At 34.9% G+C, this 21,654-nt stretch overlaps 1 protein-coding gene and 1 pseudogene across 1 annotated transcript in view; one reads left to right on the top strand and one right to left on the bottom strand.

Moving 5' to 3' along the window:
- The window catches only part of LOC145039671 (uncharacterized), a 120,288-nt gene that overhangs the window by 39,144 nt on the left and 59,490 nt on the right, over positions 1-21,654 (top strand). The gene's annotated exons all lie outside the window — the stretch shown is intronic.
- Positions 14,824-14,941, bottom strand: LOC145044782 (5S ribosomal RNA; annotated as a pseudogene).

The raw sequence follows: 21,654 nt of genomic DNA, 5'->3' as shown, positions 1-21,654 counted from the left end.
TACGTTTGCCTTATTTTTGACCTAGCGAGAGTTCAAGACATGCATTGGACATGCATGTTTGAAAAGCACAAATTTTTATTATGAGAATAGTGTTAGAAACTCTTCTAGAGTTGTTGGTCAAGTGACCTTACACATTAAGTGGTTATTTCTTAAGCTATGTGTTGTTTTGGACCATAACGATGAAATCTATGCACCTTGGAGGATTCTAAGGGATAAAGTTGGAAACTTAATCGATGTAGAACCTAAAATGGACCAGGACCAAGTTGGAAAATCATTGGAACCGGAGAAAACAACTTAATTCGTTAAGTTGTTGAATGCCCAGTGGCCACGACGTTGCAAAGGCAACCACGATGTGGCGGCTAGGCTGGTCATGACTATTTTGTCGTATCGACACCACGATGTGTTCAAGGATAACCACGACATGGGGATAAGTCTGTTGACTTTTGGTTTTGACTAGGTTTTGACCAATTTTGACCAAGGGGTATTTTAGGTATGTTGATGTTAAATTTAAGTTAGGCCATGATTTGATTAATAGGTGTCGGGTAGAGCCGATATTTAGAGTAAAGAGTTATTAAGATTTTTGTTTAGACTGAGAGGTGAGTTCTCCTCAGTGTTCTTGTGGGTCGAAGGAACCAATGCGAGCCCACTAGATTGTGTATCCTAGGTATAGGATAATACTATGCTAGTATATTACTAATTAGCAGATTTGTATGATATCTTTATTTGCTGGTTATGTGTTCATGTTTATTTTTTACATATGTCAACATATTGTGGTTGGGTTGAGGCAGTCCAGCTTCATGCTGAAGGCCAAGACACCCGGGGCAATCTAGATAGGCTGTAGGCCCTATGAGGCGGTGCCATCAGACCGAAGGCTCGTAGAGCGGTCCAGATAGGCTGTAGGCCCTACGAGGTGGTCTAGTCAGGCTGAAGGCTTATATTTGCAAGCTTTGATTTATATGTTGTGTGATGGTACTTTGGAGGAAACTCACTAAGCTTTGGCTTGCAGTTTTAGTTTATTGTTTCTAGTACTTCAGAGGATCGTGGGAAAGCGAAGGCCTGACCGTGCACATCTTCCTATTTTCATGATATTGATTTTTTGGACGCTCTGATATGACTTTACTTTTGATACAATGGTTCTTGTTTGTAAACAATTATGGAAAATGGATGTTTTTGAAAATTTTAAAATTTTATGATTTTTGGTGTGTTACAAGTTGGTATCAGAGCCTTGGTTTGAGAGATTTGGCTGGACATTCATGTGAATCCAGACTCAAACTAGGGAATTGAAAAAATTTTCAAAATTGTTTTCAAATGGTCACCAAGGTAGGATGTGATGGATACGATCAACCAAAGCAAGAAAGTATACCCCTAAGTTACCCACACTGTTATTTAATATTATGTTTATGGTAGAACAACATGCTAGTGGTAGGCTATGGATCATTAGGAATTGCATGATATAATTGCCTAATATATGATGCTTGATAGCCTAGGGATATTTCTTGTATGAAATTGACATCATTACTATAGTGGCTTAGTGTATGCATAATAGTTGTACATAACTAAGATTTTATAGCCTAAGAATGTTTGGCTTAGCCTTGTTTCCTGTTTTGTCCGATGAAGGGCTTAGGGTAGAATCAAGTATTCGACTATCTATAGAATCTAGTATTATGTATGATTAGCATACACGAGTGCTGCAGGGTTGGTGGAAGCTTCATGGACGAGTAGGTGTGTAAGCGGCCAACTAGTTGAGGAGTGTTTAGCCACTCTCGAGAGACTGAGAATAGGATGTATGTGTATCCTACTAGTTATATATTTTTAGGCAGATATCATTATTCTTGAGACAAATACAGGTAGTTGTGTAAGGTAGTGCGGGCTCGTACTACTGAAAATACAGGACCCGTACGCATAACAAGGAAGTTACAAACCCAAGGGTTTAGTCATGTATAGTGCTTATATCTATGTGCATTGTGGAATTTCTATGATATTGTGGTTTATTTTCAGTATGATGCTTACGAGAGGATTTGGTTCCGGGTGTAGAGTAGGTAGCCATGATAGGCCAGGATTCATTAATGATCAGATTCGGGAGATCATCGCCTCTGAGGTGGTTGCTGCTATTTGGAGGACTATGATGGAGATGCTTGGGTCTATTAAGACTATCATGATTGAGATTTTCGATGATCGTTATGCTGCACTCTTTGAGGCTGTTGTTGCTACAGTTACCATGGTTGTTCTTGTCATGAGAATTTGAGGGGAGAGAGATGTCTAATACCGGGACTTCAATAATACGAAGCCCCCTAGGTTCGATGGAGTTTAGGACTTCATTATTATTATGAGGTGGTTGTCCAATGTAGAGTGGTGTTTCTGTTGGATTAGTGTATAAGTCCATAACTATATTTGGTATGTACTTGACTCGACTCGGCATGGTTCATTATGGTTGCATGACATCATGCATTTGGATAGACTAAAATGAGAGAAATAACACTTAAGGTTTGGTAATATATTATAAGTTCTAATATATTAATAATATTATTTAATTAGTATTGATCAAAAATTAATTTGGAATTAATTAAGTGATCAAAAAGAGACTAATTAAATATATGGATTGATTGTGCAAATCATCTATACTTGTATAGTGGGCTAATGCTCCATGGATTATCAAGTTGGGCTAAAACCCATAGGATGCTCCATGGATACTCTATGGTGTTTTTGTACCCATGGAAAATGGAAATGAAAGGCCATGACAGTTAGGGTTTACATGGTGTAACCCTAATTGTGACATACTATATAAGCATCTTATTCTTGTCAAAATTTGCGACCATTAGAGACTATGAAGGAATGGTGAGGGCTAGCCGATTTCATGAAGTGTATCATTTCTCTCTAAGTTATTCCAAGTGCATTTGATGTTGTGTGAACCATTTGAGGTGTCACAATTGGGGCACTAGGCTCTCGAGCTTCATGGAGTTAAGCTACATCAACAAGGTATGTATTTCTATCTAGTTTCTTATTCAAGTATCAAAAGATTGTATGCTAGTTAGGGTAATACCTTGGAATATTCATATTTGCATGTATAGTAGAGAAAACATAGATCGAAGGTATTTAGTTTTTTATGTACACTTAGGAGTGTTAGAATGCTCAAAACCCAATAGTGGTATTAGAGCCTAGGATTGTTTTCTCTTATACTTCATCATTTTGGGGATGAACTCGATGAGTTCCTCAAGGAACTCGACAAGTTTTGGGTGTTGACAACTTGCTGTTTTTGATGTTTTTGACTGGAATTGGACTAGGAACATTACCCTAAGCTATTTTTGAACCTATAAACATGTTTTTGAAGTGGTAATGTTCATTCTAATCCAATTTCAAAGATAATTGTCAATAGATTCATGTTTTATATTAGTTTAAGGATTCGGCTAATTACATGAAAAAGTTTGATCTGAATTATCTTGTTCTTATGAGTTTCTTAGGTTAACAGAATAGTTATTTAAAATTGTTGTTTTCAATCCAAATTAATCTAAGAGTTGACTCTAAAATGTGTTTTTGTAACTTATCCTCAAATAATATGAAAAGTCACCTTTAAGATTCATAAAACTCATAAATATTTCCATAGGTTATGAATAAAGAAAAGTCACATTCTTCTAATAGTTAAAAGTCTTCCATAACTTGTCTTCAAGTTATGCAACTTGAAGAGTTTTTGGAATAAAACTACTTTAAACACATAAGTTATGGAATTGAAGAATTTTTAATAGTTTCAAAACTTGCCCTCAAGTTTTGGAATTTGAAAAGTTTTCCCTTATGAATACTTTAATTCCAAGTTAAGCCCTTAGAATTTTAAAAGTTAAAATTCAACCCTTATACTTTATAATATTATAAGTTAATAATATATATACATATATATATATATATGTAAGTATGTAAATATATATATATATATATATATATATATATATATATGTATGTATGTATGTATGTATAAGAGCAAGCCGTCTTACCATTAGTATGCCTCATTCACGAAGCTGGTCTATAAGGGGGGATAAGGTTAGTGCCTATAAAATGGCAGTTTAATGGGTGTCCACTCTCATCCACCGCTTCCTTGACTGGTGGAGGGTCGTTAACCAAACACGTAGGACAAGGACTATAATTCTACCTTCATTAAAAGTATTAATGATAAATATAAAGTAACTAAATGTTTTATAATTCCCAATCTTAGTTACTTTAGGAAAATTTGAATAAGGTACTAGTCCGTGAAATTACACTTTGCACTTTGCTTAAGTCGGTTAGTGGAGCGTGTGTGCTTAACTGACACACTAGCTTGATTTAACAAGGTAGGTAAATGGTAACTTAATGTTTATCATAGTATCGGTGGAGTGCGTGTGGTTAACCGGCACACCGATTAAAGGGTAAATATTAAGGGTACCAAGTGATTTGCATGGTTACTTCACACCTTGTTTTGTGATCCTCTACATCCCAGTCACAAAACCTGAAGGGCACACTCGAGATTGAAACATGCCATTGTGCAGTTCAATGAATATCAAAAGATCTAGGAGTTTGAAATCTAAGTAAAACCTAATTAAATTATTTTGTTTTCATGGTGGAAATTGGTGAATCGTCATTCACATACCTTCAAATATTATATAGCTTGGATTACGACATCCTTCTTCCAAGTTATAAAAATATTGTGTTGGGTCCTAGCCTTAATATTTCATATTGGGTGTTATATTAAGGACTTTATATCTACTATCTTTAATATCTCCCAAAAGATGTCTAGTTCAGACATTTATGATCTTCCCAAATCTCTTGGAACTTCACTTCCTCAACTTCCTCCAATTATTCTCTCCCTATCCCACAAGTTCAAGGTCACTCTAGCCCTATTGGCAAGCAAGGTCTATGTGTGGTCGCATCTTGGACATTAATTCACATATTGACAAGCCGGGAGAGTTGGGTATCAATGTCTTGAGAAAGTTGGTGGTTCAATCACTTTCTAAGTTACATAGTGAGTTCCTTTGGGACACCAATGAGATCGAATTTGACAAGACCCTTAATGATCTTATCAATTTGCTTGGTACTACTGAATCAACAATGATTTGGAAGGCTAGTAAAGAAAATTTTATTAGAAGATCAACTTCCCAAAACTTTATGGACATTGACAATGATAACACTGGAGATCCAGAAAAAGCATTCTCTTCCCAATTGAAAGGGATTGGCCATAGTCAACTCGGTTGACCAAATGGTAAAGAGAAAGGCTAAGTCTGAGATTGTCCCATGTATCATTCCCAAAAGGGTCCATATGGTTCTATTGCCAAAAGGAAAGGGCATTGATTACGAAGCTGCCAAATTTACCTGAAAGATCATAGGGCTGGTAAAGTCAATAAGTTTGACTCTACTTGAGATAAAGTCCACTATCTAACTCGATTAAGTTTCTATTATGAGATTCTTATTACATGATGTGACTGGGTCACACGTTGATGTTTTAAGAATCAAAGGAAAAGTGAAATAAAATTAAAGAAAGAGTATGCTGAATCTGACCGCGAAGATGGATTTCTATCGCTTGATTGAAGATCCGATTCTTGAGCTACTCTTAGGAGTTATGATAGATTTCTAGGAAACATGTAATAATATAGTTTTCATTTAAAGTTGCATTGTAAGGAAAAGTTTTTTCTGCTATTTATAAATAAATAAAAGTTTGTTTTACTTTATTTTATATCTCCTTGCAATGGCATTTATGAAAACTTGATGTTTGTATGTATCTAGCAATATTGAAAATATGAATTTGATTATTTCGTTTGTGGTGGTGTCTAAATTTACCAAATAAGGAAAGCTTCTCGTTACCCAAGTTTTTATTTGGATAGAAACTTGGAATTATACAAGTTGTATAGTATGATGAATGAGAACTTTCAGCTTTGGAAAAAATAAGACTAGTTCTTTGTTCACATGTATATGTGAGTCAAGTGAAGGACTAACAGATCGATTCCATATTCTTGTGCACTGATCAAGTCCACCACAAAAGATTTATAAGACTATTCGTGATGATTTACTAAAGTTTAGTAAATATGGTTACACTTACAAGTTTAAGTGTAATTCTGATGCATTGGAAAAATTTCGATGTATGGCAGAACGAATGAGAAGAATCAAATTAGGCAGATGGATAAAAGTTTCTCAAATCAGAAAAGATGGGAGAGTACTTTAGTATCATGTTATATGATCATATTAATGATTAAGAGACCTTATCACAATTCATCCTCTAAGTGCATTTTGATAGTTAAGAAGAGGAGCTATGAATTGTTGAAGTGGTCAACTCAAGAAGATGATTCATACCTCGTTCCAAAAACAAATCTTAGAGTCATACTCCAAGATTGTAACTTGAGTGACATATCTTAAAGGAAGGTTTCTTAACACTAGTTAAATGTAAAAGTAAAAGTAAAAGTATCCTACTCTTGTACATTTGAAATAGGTAAGTTGTGATGTTTTGGATAAAACAAAGACCAACTAAGACTAATTGTGTGAATTGTTTATCTTGATAAAGCATCCAAACTATCTCTTGAATATTTGTCAAGATAGTCTTATATGTCAAGAGGACAGTAGGAGTCCTAAAGATCCTGGAAGAATTTCAAGATCTAATCAAGAATAAAAAGTTGTAGTTTAACACTAGCACACGATGTGAGGTTTATAACCTATCGTGTTGACATATTTCTATTTATGTGCCCATTCCAGTTAAAGTTGGCTTTGCATATGAGTTCTTAGAGTTCTTAATTGGTTGCATAACAACTTGGAAGCAATGGTAGGCCCTTGAGCTGCCTGGTGGCAAGGAATTCAGATTGAGTTCAGTCTATATGAGTTTGGATTTGTCATTATCCTTGTCTTGTGACTATGGTTTTGACAATTCACATGGATAAGAACACATAAACAATAAAATCTAAGGGTCATAAGGTTTCTATCCGATTCATGAAAATGATGGTGAGGAAACACTTGCAACAAGTAGACTTGAAGCAGATAACAAAGATCTAAACAATTGAGACTATGATTATGGCATCCCTTTTCATAGTTCTAAAATTGTTTAGAGACACTTGTGAGCTATCTAAGATAAGGTGTATGATTTTGATAAAGTCTTATCAAGGCAATCTCGTCTCAAAAATCTGAAATTTGGTATGAAAGTCAATACATTATTGATTTCTAGAAGTCCAGCTAATTTCTGAGTACATGTCAAAGCTAGTAGGAGCATATGTGTTATGCTAATAATCATCATGTTAGTGGGAGCCTGATAATTATTGTTAGTGTTGCAAGTTAGCAATGTTAATTATAGAAAACAAAAGGTTTCAATTGGGAAAAAGTTGTTTTGCTGTAATTAAAGACTAGGAAATTATACTTCATTTCAATTCTATAAGCTTATATTGAGGTTTTATTCGTCTTTAGTCAAGGATATATATATATATATATATATATATATATATATATATATATATATATATATATATATATATATATATATGAATTTTGTATTGGAATGGCTCAACATAAGGAAATTCTATATATGGGTCTATTATTTGCGTTCTAAAATTCGATTATGATTACGATATCCCTTTTCATAATCTGAATTATGAGAGCTTGGCAAATAGAAATATTGTAGCAAAAGGACTGGTCTAGTATCATGTCTTTATGTGAAACATCATGAATCGTGTCCCATATGCTTCGGATATAGGATGGATTGCATGTGTTATACTATTCATCATTTATAAAATTTTCCAAATGCCCGGGGCATTAAGAAGGGAAAAAGGTCTAGAATTGGATATGAATAAAATGATTAAGCAATTGTCGAAGACAATCTAAGCTTTACCAAAGATTGGTCGCTCAGGGACATTTGGAAGTATAGTGTTAATTTTGGAAGGACCATATTGACATATTCTGAAAAGAGGAAACTGTTGTTCAGAAATGATAGTCAAAATAGGAATATGGGAAAATGGAATTTGTTCAATAAGTCTGTGTAATATTAGGAAACTTAATGCAAGAAGGATGTTTCCAAGGAGTTGATCTCCTTTGGAATGCTCTGTAATGTTTGCTTTCAAGTCTTTGTGACTTTGTGCATAATCATTACAAGAGGATCAATGCATATAAGTTTAGAATCTATCAGATTTTGGTAAATGTCATGAATTTGAAATTCCTGCATTTATGGTAACGATTCGGGACAGTGAAATGAGAATCATTAGAGTTATGTGCAATCAATCTATTTCACAAATTAATGATCATAGACAAACATAGAGTGCATACTTGGTGTATGGCAAAGCTATTGTTTAAAAGAACATAGTGTACATGCTTGGAGCATGGGACAACTATTATTTTAATTCAAGTATAAAGTTGATAATTTGAAATAGTATGCAATGAATGATGGGTAATCAATATGGTGATAAATAAAAGATGTGTTCTTTATATTCATAAGTCCTGAGATCACATTGGATTCAATTATTCTTGTGTTTCACTTTGCATGTTTTGACCTCCAGAATAACTAGGTCGTTCTTCCTGAATGACTAAGTTATTCAAACCATCCACAGTCGGTCATATGTTGGAAGTAGATATGAATCAAGACTGTCATGGGTTGGCTTGTAGAGGTCTAAGATGTTGGACTAAGTGGTGCTACAACACTCATGAGTGCTCATAAGTTCTAAGTATTGGATTCAACCCACGCTCATTGGAATCACTTCATGGATTTTATCACGAGTGATCATGAGACGGTAATATCGTATATTCTTCAAACCTAGAGATATGAGTTGTTACTATGAGTTGGTTATACATTGATCGCACGAAAACGCATTGGTAACTCGATGTTATAAAACGTGCCTTTGTGAATGATTCAACAAGTAGTAGAACAAGCCATATGAGTCGAAGTTTATCCATTCCTTTTATCTTCGGGATAAAACCGATATTTGTGGGCCCCTCGATGATTTAGTGATGACACCCTGAAGTGCTTGGCTAAGCCAGGACTGATTTGATTTGTTCAATTAGTCAATCGTCATAAATTGGAAATCGGGAAACAAAAAAATTGACAAAGAGAATGATTTTAATCCATGTATCAGTCGATATGATATCTAGAATGGACGAATATATGATCCCTTATCTTATGGACAAGTCATTGACAAAGGTTAGAGTTCATTGACAAGGTCAAAGTTCGAAAACGACTTTTGAGAGCTACGATTGCCAGTTAGGTTTTGAAGTCATACTCAATAATAGTCTTAGACTTATCCAAGTGGGAGACCGTTGGATTATTGTCTAAGTCCATAACTATATCTGGTATGTACTTGACCCGACTTGGCATGGTCCATTTAGGTTGCATGGCATCATGCATTTGGATAGACTAAAATAAGAGAAATAAGACTTAAGGTTTGGTAATATATTATATGTTCTAATATATTAATAATACTATTTAATTAGTATTGATCAAGAATTAATATGGGATTAATTAAGTGATCAAAAGGAGACTAATTAAATATATATGTTGATTGTGTAAATCATCCATACTTGTATAGTGGGCTAATGCTCCATGGATTATTAAGTTGGGCTAAAACCCATAGGATGCTCCATGGTGTTTTTGTACCCATGGATCATGGAAATGAATGCCATGACAATTAGGGTTTACATGGTGTAACCCTAATTGTGACACACTATATAAGCATCTTATTCTTGTCAAAATTTGCGACCATGGGAGAATATGAAGGAATGGTGAGGGCTAGCCGATTTCATGAAGTGTATCATTTATCTCTAAGTTATTCCAAGTGCATTTGATGCTGTGTGAACCATTTGAAGTGTCACACTTGGGGCACTAGGCTCTCGAGCTTCATGGAGTTAAGCTACATCAATAAGGTATGTATTTCTATCTAGTTTATTATTCAAGTATCAAAAGATTGTATGCTAGTTAGTGTAATACCTTGGAATATTCATATTTGCATGCATAATAGAGAAAACATAAATCCAAGGTCTTTAGGGTTGCATGTACACTTATGACTGTTAGAATGCTCAAAAACCGACAGTTTCATCACATGCTCCTGCCCTACTGATCAGAAGGTCAAGTGCACCCTGTACCTTCTCCAGCTAGGGGCAAAGGATTGGTGGAGATTGGTGACTATCTCATACACTCCTAAGTAGAGGGTTGTGGTGAAATGAGAGACATTTTATGATATGTTTCGCATGAGGTATGTTCCTATGGTGGAGAGGGAGAGGTTGGCTTAGGAGTATTTGGATTTGAGACAGGGGGCTGAGACGGTGACTAAGATCACCAAGATGTTTACAAACAAGGCTTTTTACTGTCATGAGTTTGATGCTTCTATGAAGCTTAGATGACCTAGTACTTGAGCGTGCTCAAGATGGATATGCGCCAGTTCGTATCCACCCAGTGTTATAGTACACTTCTGGAGCTTCAAGAGGCCACGAGGGGGCGGGAGATTGAGATGGAGATCCAGGAAAGCGAGCGAAGGCAGGCTCCAGTGCAGACACATCCTACAACAAAGTGTTCAATCTGGGGGTTGGAGGGGCCACACTTGTGGCAACTGCAGCAAGGTTCATGATGGTACTTGGCGATCTTCTTTTGGATGCCACAAATGTGGCAAGGAAGGGCATTATGCCAAGGATTCTCATCAGGAGGTCCCAATATCGAGCACCAGGATCGGTTATCATTATAAGCAGGTTAACCATATTAATGTTGGATTAGATGTCTAAGCCCATAACTATTATTGGTATGTACTTGACCCGAGAGTAACATGGTCCATTTGGGTTGCATATCATCAGGACAATTTGTTAGGATGGACTTTTGAGAGAAGGTTATTTATGGTTTATTAATATATTATAAGTTATAATATATTAATATGAAATCATATGTTTTTAATTAGTATCGATCAAGAATTAATTTGGAATTAATTTAGTGATCAAAAGAGACTAATTAAATCTATGGGGACTAATTATGAAAATTAGTTATATTTATATGTGTTGGGCTTATGATCCATGTTGGACCAAGTTTATGTATGGATTCATAAAGAGTTGGGCCACATGAACCATGGATCATAAAACCCATGGGTATGGATTATGGGTTATACCCATGACCCTTGGAATCCTACATATAAATAGGTTACTCCATAGCCAAAATCACCACTTCTTTTCTTAGAGAAATATGGAGGTGTTTTGGTGCATGGAATTCTCTCTCAAGAGCCACCTTTGTCCTAGGTGTGTTGTGATTCCATTTGAGGCATTTCATACTATTGGTGCTAAGCTCTTAAGGCCAAATCCATCAAGACTTCAAGCCACATAAAAGGTATGTTTCCCTAACTAGTATATTATATGGTTTATGTCAAATGCATGCTAGTTATAGGTTTAATGCCTTGGAAACCATTTGCATGTATAATTAGTGAAAACATAGATCCAAGGTATTTAAGATTGTATGTGCACCATAGGATGTTGTATTATACCAAAACCCAACAGTGGTATCAGAGCCATGGGTTGTTTTCTACTATATTTGATGCAAATGTATTTTTTTTCAAGTTGATGAAAAAAAAAAAACATGAAGTTTGTCAAATTTTATGATAATTACTTGATTTTATGAAAAACTAATAATTTGTAAAATTTGAGTCACTTTACTACAAGAGTTGAATTAGATCAATTTATTAAAAGATAGAATGATATGATTATTTTATTTGTTTTAAAAGTTTGATCTAAGTGGTTTTAAGGAGTAACAAATTTTGTCATAAAATTTTGGAACTCAAAAGTTTTTTTTTAAAGTTATGATCTTAAGAGTTTTGAAACTTCCATAAGTTATGGATGTGAAATGTATCATTTATTAACTCTTTAGGTTATGAAGTCCAAGAGTCTTCAAAGGATAATTATCAAAGTTTCAAGATTTGTATTAGTTTATATGATTATCTAATTTCTTGAAAATTGTTGATATGAATTATCTTTACTTATGAGTTTAATCTAGATCATAGAAAAATTATTTGATTATTGTGTTAATTGGAATATTTGATCTTAATGGTTTTTATGAACTCCATAACTTGTCCTCAAGTTATGGAAAGTGAAGAGTTTTTCTTTTTAAAGTGTCATTAAGACTCATAGGTTATGAAAATAGAAGAGTCTCTATTTTTAATGTCATCATTAAATGATTTAATGTCTTCCATAACTTGTCCTCAAGTTATGGAACTTGATTTTTTTTTCATTAAACCTTAATTAAACTCATAAGTTATGAAAAATCCAAGAGTTTTGAAAGGTTTCAAAACTTGTCCTCAAGTTTTGGAATTTGTAAAGTTACCCCCCATGTATACTTTAATTCCAAACTAGACCTTAGAATTTTAAAAGTTAAAATTCAACCCTTATACTTTATAATATTATAAGTTAATAATATTTATATATATATATATATATATATATATATATATATATATATATATATATATATATATATATATAAGAGTAAAGTCAGTCTTACCATTAGTAGGCCTCATTCACGAAGCCAGTCTATAAGGGGGGGGGGGGAGTATAAGGTTTCAACCTATAAAATGGTAGTTTAATGGGTGTCCACTCTCACCCACCGCTTCCTTGACTGGTGGAGGGTTGTTAGCCGAACGGGTAGGACAAGGACTATAATTCTCCCTTCATTAAAAGTATTAATGATAAATACTAAGTAACTAAACCTTTTATAAATACCCAATCTTAGTTACTTAGGAAAATGTGAATAAGGTGCTAATCCATGAAATTACACTTTGCACTTTGTTTAAGTCGGTTAGTGGAGCGTGTGTGGTTACCGGCACACTAAATCGTATTTAATAAGGTAGGCAAAGGGTAACTTAATGTTTATCATAGTATCGATGGAGAGTGTGTGGTTAACTGGCACATCGATTGAGGGGTAAACACTTAAGGGTGCCAAGTAATTTGCATGGTTACTTCACACCTTGTTTTGTGATCCTCGGCATCCCAGTCACAAAACCTGAAGGGCACACTCGAGATTGAAACATGCCATTGAACAGTTCAATGAATCTCAAAGATCTAGGAGTTTCAAAATCAATTAAAACCTAATTATTATTTCGTTTTTCATGGTGGAAATTGGTGAATCGTCATTCACCTACCTTCAAATATTTTATAGCTTGGATTACGGCATCCCTCTTCTAAGTTATAAAATAGTTTGTTGGGTCCTAGCCTTAATATTTCAGATTGGGTGCCATATTAAGGACTTTAGATCAACTATCTTGAGTATCTCCCAAAACATGTCTGGTTTAGACATTTATGATCTTCCCAAATCTCTTGAAACAAGCTTTCCTAAATCAAGATGATGTCCCTTGGAAATCATACTTCTTTCACCTCCTTAAATTATTCTCCCTAACCCACAAGTTCAAAGTCACTTAAGCCCTATTGGCAAGGCAAGGTCTAGGTGTGATCACATCTTGGAGATGTAGTCACATATTGACAAGTCGGGAGAGTTGGGTGTCAAAGTCTTGAGAAAGTTGGTGGTTCAACTACTTTCTAAGTCACATAGTGAGCTCTTTTGGAACACCTATGAAACAGACTATGACAAGACCCTTAATGATCTTATCTATTTGTTAAGATCAACTTCCTAAAACTTTATGGACATTGACAATGGTGACACTGGAAATACAGAAAAAGCATTCTCTTCCCAAGGAAAGGGATTGACCATAGTCAACTAGGTTGACCAAATGGTAAAGAGAAAAGGCTAAGTCTATAATAGTCCCGTGTACCATTATCAAAGGGTCCATATGTTTATATTGCCAAAGGAGGGTCATTAGTTGCGAAGCTGCCAAATTTACCTAAGGATGTTAAAGTCAATAAGGTTGACTCTACTTCAGGTAAAGTCCATTAATCTAACTCTGTTAAGTTTCTATTCTGAGATTCCTGATACATGATGTGACTGGGTCACGTGGTAATCTTTTAAGAATCAAAGAAAAGTAAAGGAACTTAAAGAAAGAATATGCTGAATCTGATCGCATAGATGGATTTCTATCGCGTAGTTTGAAAATCGGATTCTGAAGCTAATTCTTAGGAGTTATTAGATATTGTTAGGAATAGATAACAACAAGTTTTCATATGGATTGTAAGGATAAGTTTTTCCGCATAGTTTTAAAATAAAAGAAAATTTTTGATTTTAGTTATTTTAAAATATCCTTACAATGGCATTTGAGGAAAAATTGTTGCTTATATGATTTCACTAATAGCAAGAGTGGAAATATGAAATTGATTCTTTCATTTATGGTAATGTCTAAATTTACCAAATAAGGAAAGATTCTCATCACCCAAGTTTCAATTGGACCGAGACTTGGAATAATGCAAGTTGTATAGCATGATGAATGAGAACCTTCAAGTATTGGAAAAATTAAGACTACTTACTTGTTCACATGGATGTGTGAGTCAAGTAATGGACTAAGGGATCGAGTACATAGTCATGTGCACTGATTAAGTCCACCACAAAAGATTGATAAGACTTTTCATCATAGTTTACTAAAGCTTAGTAAATATGATTTTACTTACAAGCTTAAGTGTAACTCTGAGACATTGGAAAAGGTTCCAATGTATGGCAGAGTGAATAAAAGTTTCTCAAATCTGAAAAGATGGGAGAGTACTTTAGTATCAGTTTTGTGATCATCTTAATGATTAAGAAACCATATCAAAATTAGTTCTCTAAGGAAAGAAGAGGAACTTGAATTGTTGAAGTGGTTAAATCAAGAAGATGAGTCATACTTCGTTCCAATACAAGTCTTAGAGTCATACTCCAAGATTGTAATTTGAGTGACATGTCTTTAAGAAGGTTTATGTAACACCCCCCTCTGGCACGTATCACAATATTGTCCGCTTTGGGCCACTCGCCACGAGGACTTCCCAGGGGGTCACCCATCCCGGTACTACTCCCGCTCGAGCACGCTTAACTGCAGAGTTCTTATGGGATCTGCTGCCCTCACGGCTTTAAAACGCGTTGTGATAGGGAAGGTATCCACACCCTTTATAAGGAATGCTTAGTTCTCCTTCCCAGCCGATGTGGGATCAGATCTAACCCACTTTCACCCCCCATTATAGGGTTCGACGTCCCTGTCGAACACATCGACCTGTGCCCTAGCTCTGATACCAAATCTGTCACATCCTCCACCCCCGGACGTTTCCGCCATCCTTGGTTTGGGGGTGTGACAGTTTAAAACACGTGTCAAATGTAAGAGTAAAAGTTTTCTACTCTTGTACATTTGAAATTGGTAAGTTGTGATGTTTTGGATAAAACAAAGACCAACTTAGGCCAATTGTGTGAAGTGTTTGTCTTGATTAGAATCCACACTATCTCTTGGATGTTTGACAAGGGAGTCTTATAGGTCAAGAGGACAGTGGGAGTCTTAAAGGTCTTGAAAGTCTCAAGAACTAATCAAGAATAGAACCTGGAGTTCTTCTCTAGCACACGACTTATGTTTATAACCAATCGTGTTGACATATTTTGTGCCCATTCCAATTAAAGTTGGATTTGCATATGAGTTCTTAGAGTTCTCAATTGGTTGCACAACAACTTGGAAGCAATGGCAGGCCCTTGAGCTGCCAGGTGGCAAGAAATTAAGATTAAGTTCAGTCCATATGAGTTTGGATTTGTCATTATCCTTGTCTTGTGACTATGGCTTTGACAATTCACATGGATAAGAACACATACACCATTAAATCTAAGTGTCATAAGGTTTCTCTCCGATTCATGAAAATGATGGTGAGGAAACACTTTCACTAAGTAGATTTTAGCTAGATAGCAATTGTGATATTTGCATTCTCAAAGTCGTTAGTGGAGCGTGTGTGGTTTACCGGCACACTAACCTGGACTTGTGAGAAGTGGCAAAAAGGTCTAACCATTATAATTACGTCATCCCTCTTCATAATTGTTTAGACACACAAGTGTGCTATCTAAGGGAAGGTGTATGATTTTGATCTAGTATCAGAAATCTGAACTTTGGTAAGAAAGTCAGTTGATTTCTGAGTACATGTCAAAGCTAGTGGGAGCATAAGTGTTATGCTAATAATCATCATGTTAGTGGGAGCATGATAATTATGATAAGTATTGCAAGTTAGCAATGTTAATTATAGAAAACAAAAGTTTCAACTGGGAAAGAGTTGTTTTGCTATAATTAAGGGAGAGGAAATTATACTTCATCTCAAATCTATAAGCTTAGAACGTGAGGTTTTAATCATTTAGTCAAGGATATATATATGTGAATTTCATGTTGGAATGGCTCAACATAAGGAAATTCTGTATATGGGTCCATTATTTGCGTTCTAAAATTCGATTATGATTACGGCATCCCTTTTCATAATCTGAATTATGAGAACTTGGCAAATTGAAATGGAAATGTTATAGCAAAAGACTGGTTTAGTCTTTATGTGAGACATCATGAATCGTGTCCCATATGCTTCGGATATAGGATCGATTACATATGCTATATTCATCCTTTCTAAAAGTTTCCAAATGCCTGGGGCATTAAGAAGGGAAAAGGTTTAGAACTGGATATGACTAAAAGGATTAAACAATTGTCGAGGACAATCTAAGGTTTACCAAAGATTGGTTGCTCAAGGACAGTTGGAAGTATAGTGATAATTCTGGAAGGACCATATTGACATAATCTGTAAGGAGGCAACTCTTGTTCAGAAGTGATAGTGAAAATGGAATCTGGAAATGCTTCAAAGTTAGATTTTTCAATCTGTTTAAGATTAGGAAACTTAATGCAAGAAGGTTGTTTCCAAGGAGCTGATCTCCTTTGGAATACTCTGTAATGATTGTTGTTAAGTCTTTCTGACTTTGTGCATAATCATTACAAGAGTAACAATGCATATAAGTTTAGAATCTAACAGATTTCAGTAAATGGCATGAATTTGGAATTCTTGCATTTGCAGTAAGGATTTGGGAGTGTGAAAAGAGAATCATTGAAGTTATGTTCAATTGATCTAGTTCACAAATTAAAGATCATAGAGAAACATAGTATGCATACTTGGTGTATGGCATGACTAGTGTTTAGAAAACATAGTGTACATGCTTAGAGCATGGGACAACTATTGTTTTAAATTCAAGAATAAAGTTGATAGCTGAAACAGTATACAATGAATAATGTGTAATCATATGATAATAAATAAAAGGTGTTTTATTTATATTCATAGGTTTTGATACCATATTGGATTCAATTATTATTGTGTTTTACTTTGCATGTTTTGACTTTCCGAATAAACTAGGTTATGTTGGGTTATGAGCATTCTAACACTCCTAAGTGTACATGCAACCCTAAATACCTTGGATCTATGTTTTCTCTATTATAAATGCAAATATCAACTTTCCAAGGTATTGTTCTATTCTAGCATACTAAACGTTGAATAACACAAGTTAGAATAACATACATTTTGTTAGTGCTTGTCTTCATGAAGCTTGAGTGCCTAGTGCCCCAAGTATGACACCTCAAATGGTTCACACAACACCAAATACACTTGGAATAACTTGAGAGAATTCTACACTTCATGAAAATCGGCTAGCCCTCTCTAGAATAATACTAGTGGCCGATTTTCCTCAAGAATAAGATGCTTATATAGTTATACAATTAGGGTAAACTCTAATTGTCATGACTTTCCATTTCCTTGGATCCATGGGTTCAAATACACCATGGAGCATCCATGGAGCATCATATGGGTTTTGGCCCAACTAGATAATCCATGGAGCATTAGCCCACTATATAAGTATGGATGATTTGTACAATCAACCCATATATTCAATTAGTCTTCTTTTGATCACTTAATTAATCCTAGATTAATTCTTGATCAATACTAATTAAATAATCTTATTATTCTTATTATTAATATACTAGAACTTATAATATATTAATAACCATAAGTGTCTTATTTCTCTCATTATAGTCTATCCAAGTGCATGATGCCATGCAACACAAATGGACCATGCCGGGTCGGGTCAATTCTTACCAATTATAGTTATGGACTTAGACATTAATCCAACAGTCTCCCACTTGGATAAGTCTAAAACTATTATTGCGTATGACTTCAGGAACCAACTGGCAATCGTAGCTCTCAAAAGCTTCTGTCGAACTCTTGACCTTGTAGATGAACTCTGACCTTTGTCAATGATTTGTCCATTAGATAAGGGATCATATATTCCTCCATTCTAGATATCATATGGACTGAGACATGGATTATAATCATTCTCTCTGTCCATTTGTTGTTTCCCGATTTCCGATTTATGACGATTGACTAATTGAACAAATCAAATTAGTCCTGGCCCGGCCGAGTACTTCCATTTGTCATCATCAAATCATCGAGGGGACCACAGATATCGCTTTTATCCCGAAGGTAAAAGGAATGGATAAACTTCGACTCATATGGCTTGTTCTACTACTTGTCGAATCATACACAAAGACACGTTTTATAGCACCGAGTTACCAAATGCGGTTTCGTGCAATCAATGTACAACCAACTCATATTAACAACTCATATCTCTAGGTTTGAAGAATATAAGATATTATCGTCTCATGATCACTCGTGATAGAATCCATGAAGTGATTCCAATGAGCGCGGGTTGAATCCAATACTCAGTACTTATGAGCACTCATGAGTGTTGTAGCCCTTTGTCCAACATCTTAGACCTCTACAAGCCAAACCATGACAGTCTTGATTCATATCTACTTCCAACATATGACCGACTGTGGATGGTTTGAATAACTTAGTCATTTCGGAAGAATAACCTAGTTTATTCGGGAAGTCAAAACATGCAAACTGAAACACAATAATAATTGAATCCAATATGGTATCAAAACCTATGAACATAAATAAAACACCTTTTATTTATCACCATATGATTACACATTATTCATTGTATACTGTTTCAACTATCAACTTTATTCTTGAATTTAAAACAATAGTTGTCCCATGCTCCAAGCATGTACACTATGTTTTTCTAAACACTAGTCATGCCATACACCAAGTATGCATACTATGTTTGTCTATGATCTTTACTTTGTGAACTAGATCAATTGAACATAACTTCAATGATTCTCTTTTCACACTCCCAAATCCTTACTGCAAATGCAAGAATTCCAAATTCATGCCATTTACTGAAATCTGTTAGATTCTAAACTTATATGCATTGTTACTCTTGTAATGATTATGCACAAAGTCAGAAAGACTTAACAACAATCATTACAGAGTATTCCAAAGGAGATCAGCTCCTTGGAAACAACCTTCTTGCATTAAGTTTCCTAATCTTAAACAGATTGAAAAATCTAACTTTGAAGCATTTCCAGATTCCATTTTCACTATCACTTCTGAACAAGAGTTGCCTCCTTACAGATTATGTCAATATGGTCCTTCCAGAATTATCACTATACTTCCAACTGTCCTTGAGCAACCAATCTTTGGTAAACCTTAGATTGTCCTCGACAATTGTTTAATCCTTTTAGTCATATCCAGTTCTAAACCTTTTCCCTTCTTAATGCCCCAGGCATTTGGAAACTTTTAGAAAGGATGAATATAGCATATGTAATCGATCCTATATCCGAAGCATATGGGACACGATTCATGATGTCTCACATAAAGACTAAACCAGTCTTTTGCTATAACATTTCCATTTCAATTTGCCAAGTTCTCATAATTCAGATTATGAAAAGGGATGCCGTAATCATAATCGAATTTTAGAACGCAAATAATGGACCCATATACAGAATTTCCTTATGTTGAGCCATTCCAACATGAAATTCACATATATATATCCTTGACTAAATGATTAAAACCTCACGTTCTAAGCTTATAGATTTGAGATGAAGTATAATTTCCTCTCCCTTAATTATAGCAAAACAACTCTTTCCCAGTTGAAACTTTTGTTTTCTATAATTAACATTGCTAACTTGCAATACTTATCATAATTATCATGCTCCCACTAACATGATGATTATTAGCATAACACTTATGCTCCCACTAGCTTTGACATATACTCAGAAAGCTCGACTTCTAGAAATCAATACTTTATTGACTTTCTTACCAAAGTTCAGATTTCTGATACTAGATTGTTTTGATAAGACTTTATCAAAAACATACACCTTCCCTTAGATAGCTCATGGGTGTGTCAAAACAATTTTAAGAACTATGAAAAGGGATGCCGTAATCATAGTCTTGATCGTTTTGACCTTTGCTATTTCTCACAAGTCCAAGTTAGTGTGCCAGTAAACCACACACGCTCCACTAACGACTTTGAGAATGCAAACATCACAATTGCTATCTAGCTAAAATCTACTTAGTGAAAGTGTTTCCTCACCATCATTTTCATGAATCGGAGAGAAACCTTATGACACTTAGATTTAATGGTGTATGTGTTCTTATCCATGTGAATTGTCAAAACCATAATCACAAGACAAGGATAATGACAAATGCAAAACCATATGGATTGAACTCAATCTTAACTTCTTGCCACCTGGCAGCTCAAGGGCCTGCCATTGCTTCCAAGTTGTTGTGCAACAAATTGAGAACTCTAAGAACTCAACTTTAACATTTCAACCAATTGAGAAATCTAAGAACTCAACTTTAACTGGAATGGGCACAGACTATGTCAACACGATAGGTTATAAACCTCAAGTCGTGTGCTAGTGAAGAACTTCAGATTTTTTATTCTTGATTAGTTCTTGAGACTTTCAAGACCTTTAAGACTCCCACTGTCCTCTTGACCTATAAGACTCCCTTGTCAAACATCCAAGAGATAGTGTGGATTCTAATCAAGACAAACACTTCACACAATTGGCCTAAGTTGGTCTTTGTTTTATCCAAAACATCACAACTTACCAATTTCAAATGTACAAGAGTAGAAAACTTTTACTCTTACATTTGACACGTGTTTTAAACCTTCTTAAAGACATGTCACTCAAATTACAATCTTGGAGTATGACTCTAAGACTTGTATTAGAACGAAGTATGACTCATCTTCTTGATTTAACCATTTCAACAATTCAAGATCCCTTCTTCTTAGTCATAAGAATGCACTAAGACTTCCTTAGAGAACTAATTTTGATATGGTTTTTAATCATTGAGATGATCACAAAGCTGATACTAAAGTACTCTCCCATCTTTTCAGATTTGAGAAACTTTTATCCTTCTGCCTAATTTGATTCTTCTTATCCGCTCTGCCATGCATTGGAACCTTTTCCAATGTCTCAGAGTTACACTTAAGCTTGTAAGTATAATCATATTTACTGAGCTTTAGTAAACTATGACGAATAGCCTTATATCTTTTGTGGTGGACTTAATCAGTGCACATGACTATGTACTCGATCCCTTAGTCCATTACTTGACTCACACATCCATGTGAACAAGTAATTAGTCTTAATTTTTCCAATACTTGAAAGTTCTCATTCATCATGCTATAGAACTTGCATGATTCCAAGTCCCGGTCCAATTGAGACTTTGGATGATGAGAATCTTTCCTTATTTGGTAAATTTAGACATTACCACAAATGAAGGAATCAATTTCATATTTCCACTCTTGCTATTAATGGAATCATATAAGCAACAATTTTTCCTCAAATGCTATTGCAAGGATATTTTTGAAAATAAATAAAATCATCATTTTTTTTCCTTTTATTTTAAAAACTTGCGGAAAAAACTATCCTTACAATCCATAAGAAAACTTGTTGT

Source organism: Lactuca saligna, chromosome 4, assembly GCF_052625555.1.
Source record: "Lactuca saligna cultivar CGN05327 chromosome 4, ASM5262555v1, whole genome shotgun sequence".
Taxonomy (NCBI): Eukaryota; Viridiplantae; Streptophyta; class Magnoliopsida; order Asterales; family Asteraceae; genus Lactuca; species Lactuca saligna.
Note: the sequence above shows the minus strand (reverse complement) of the source record. Positions and strands in the feature narration are given on the sequence as shown.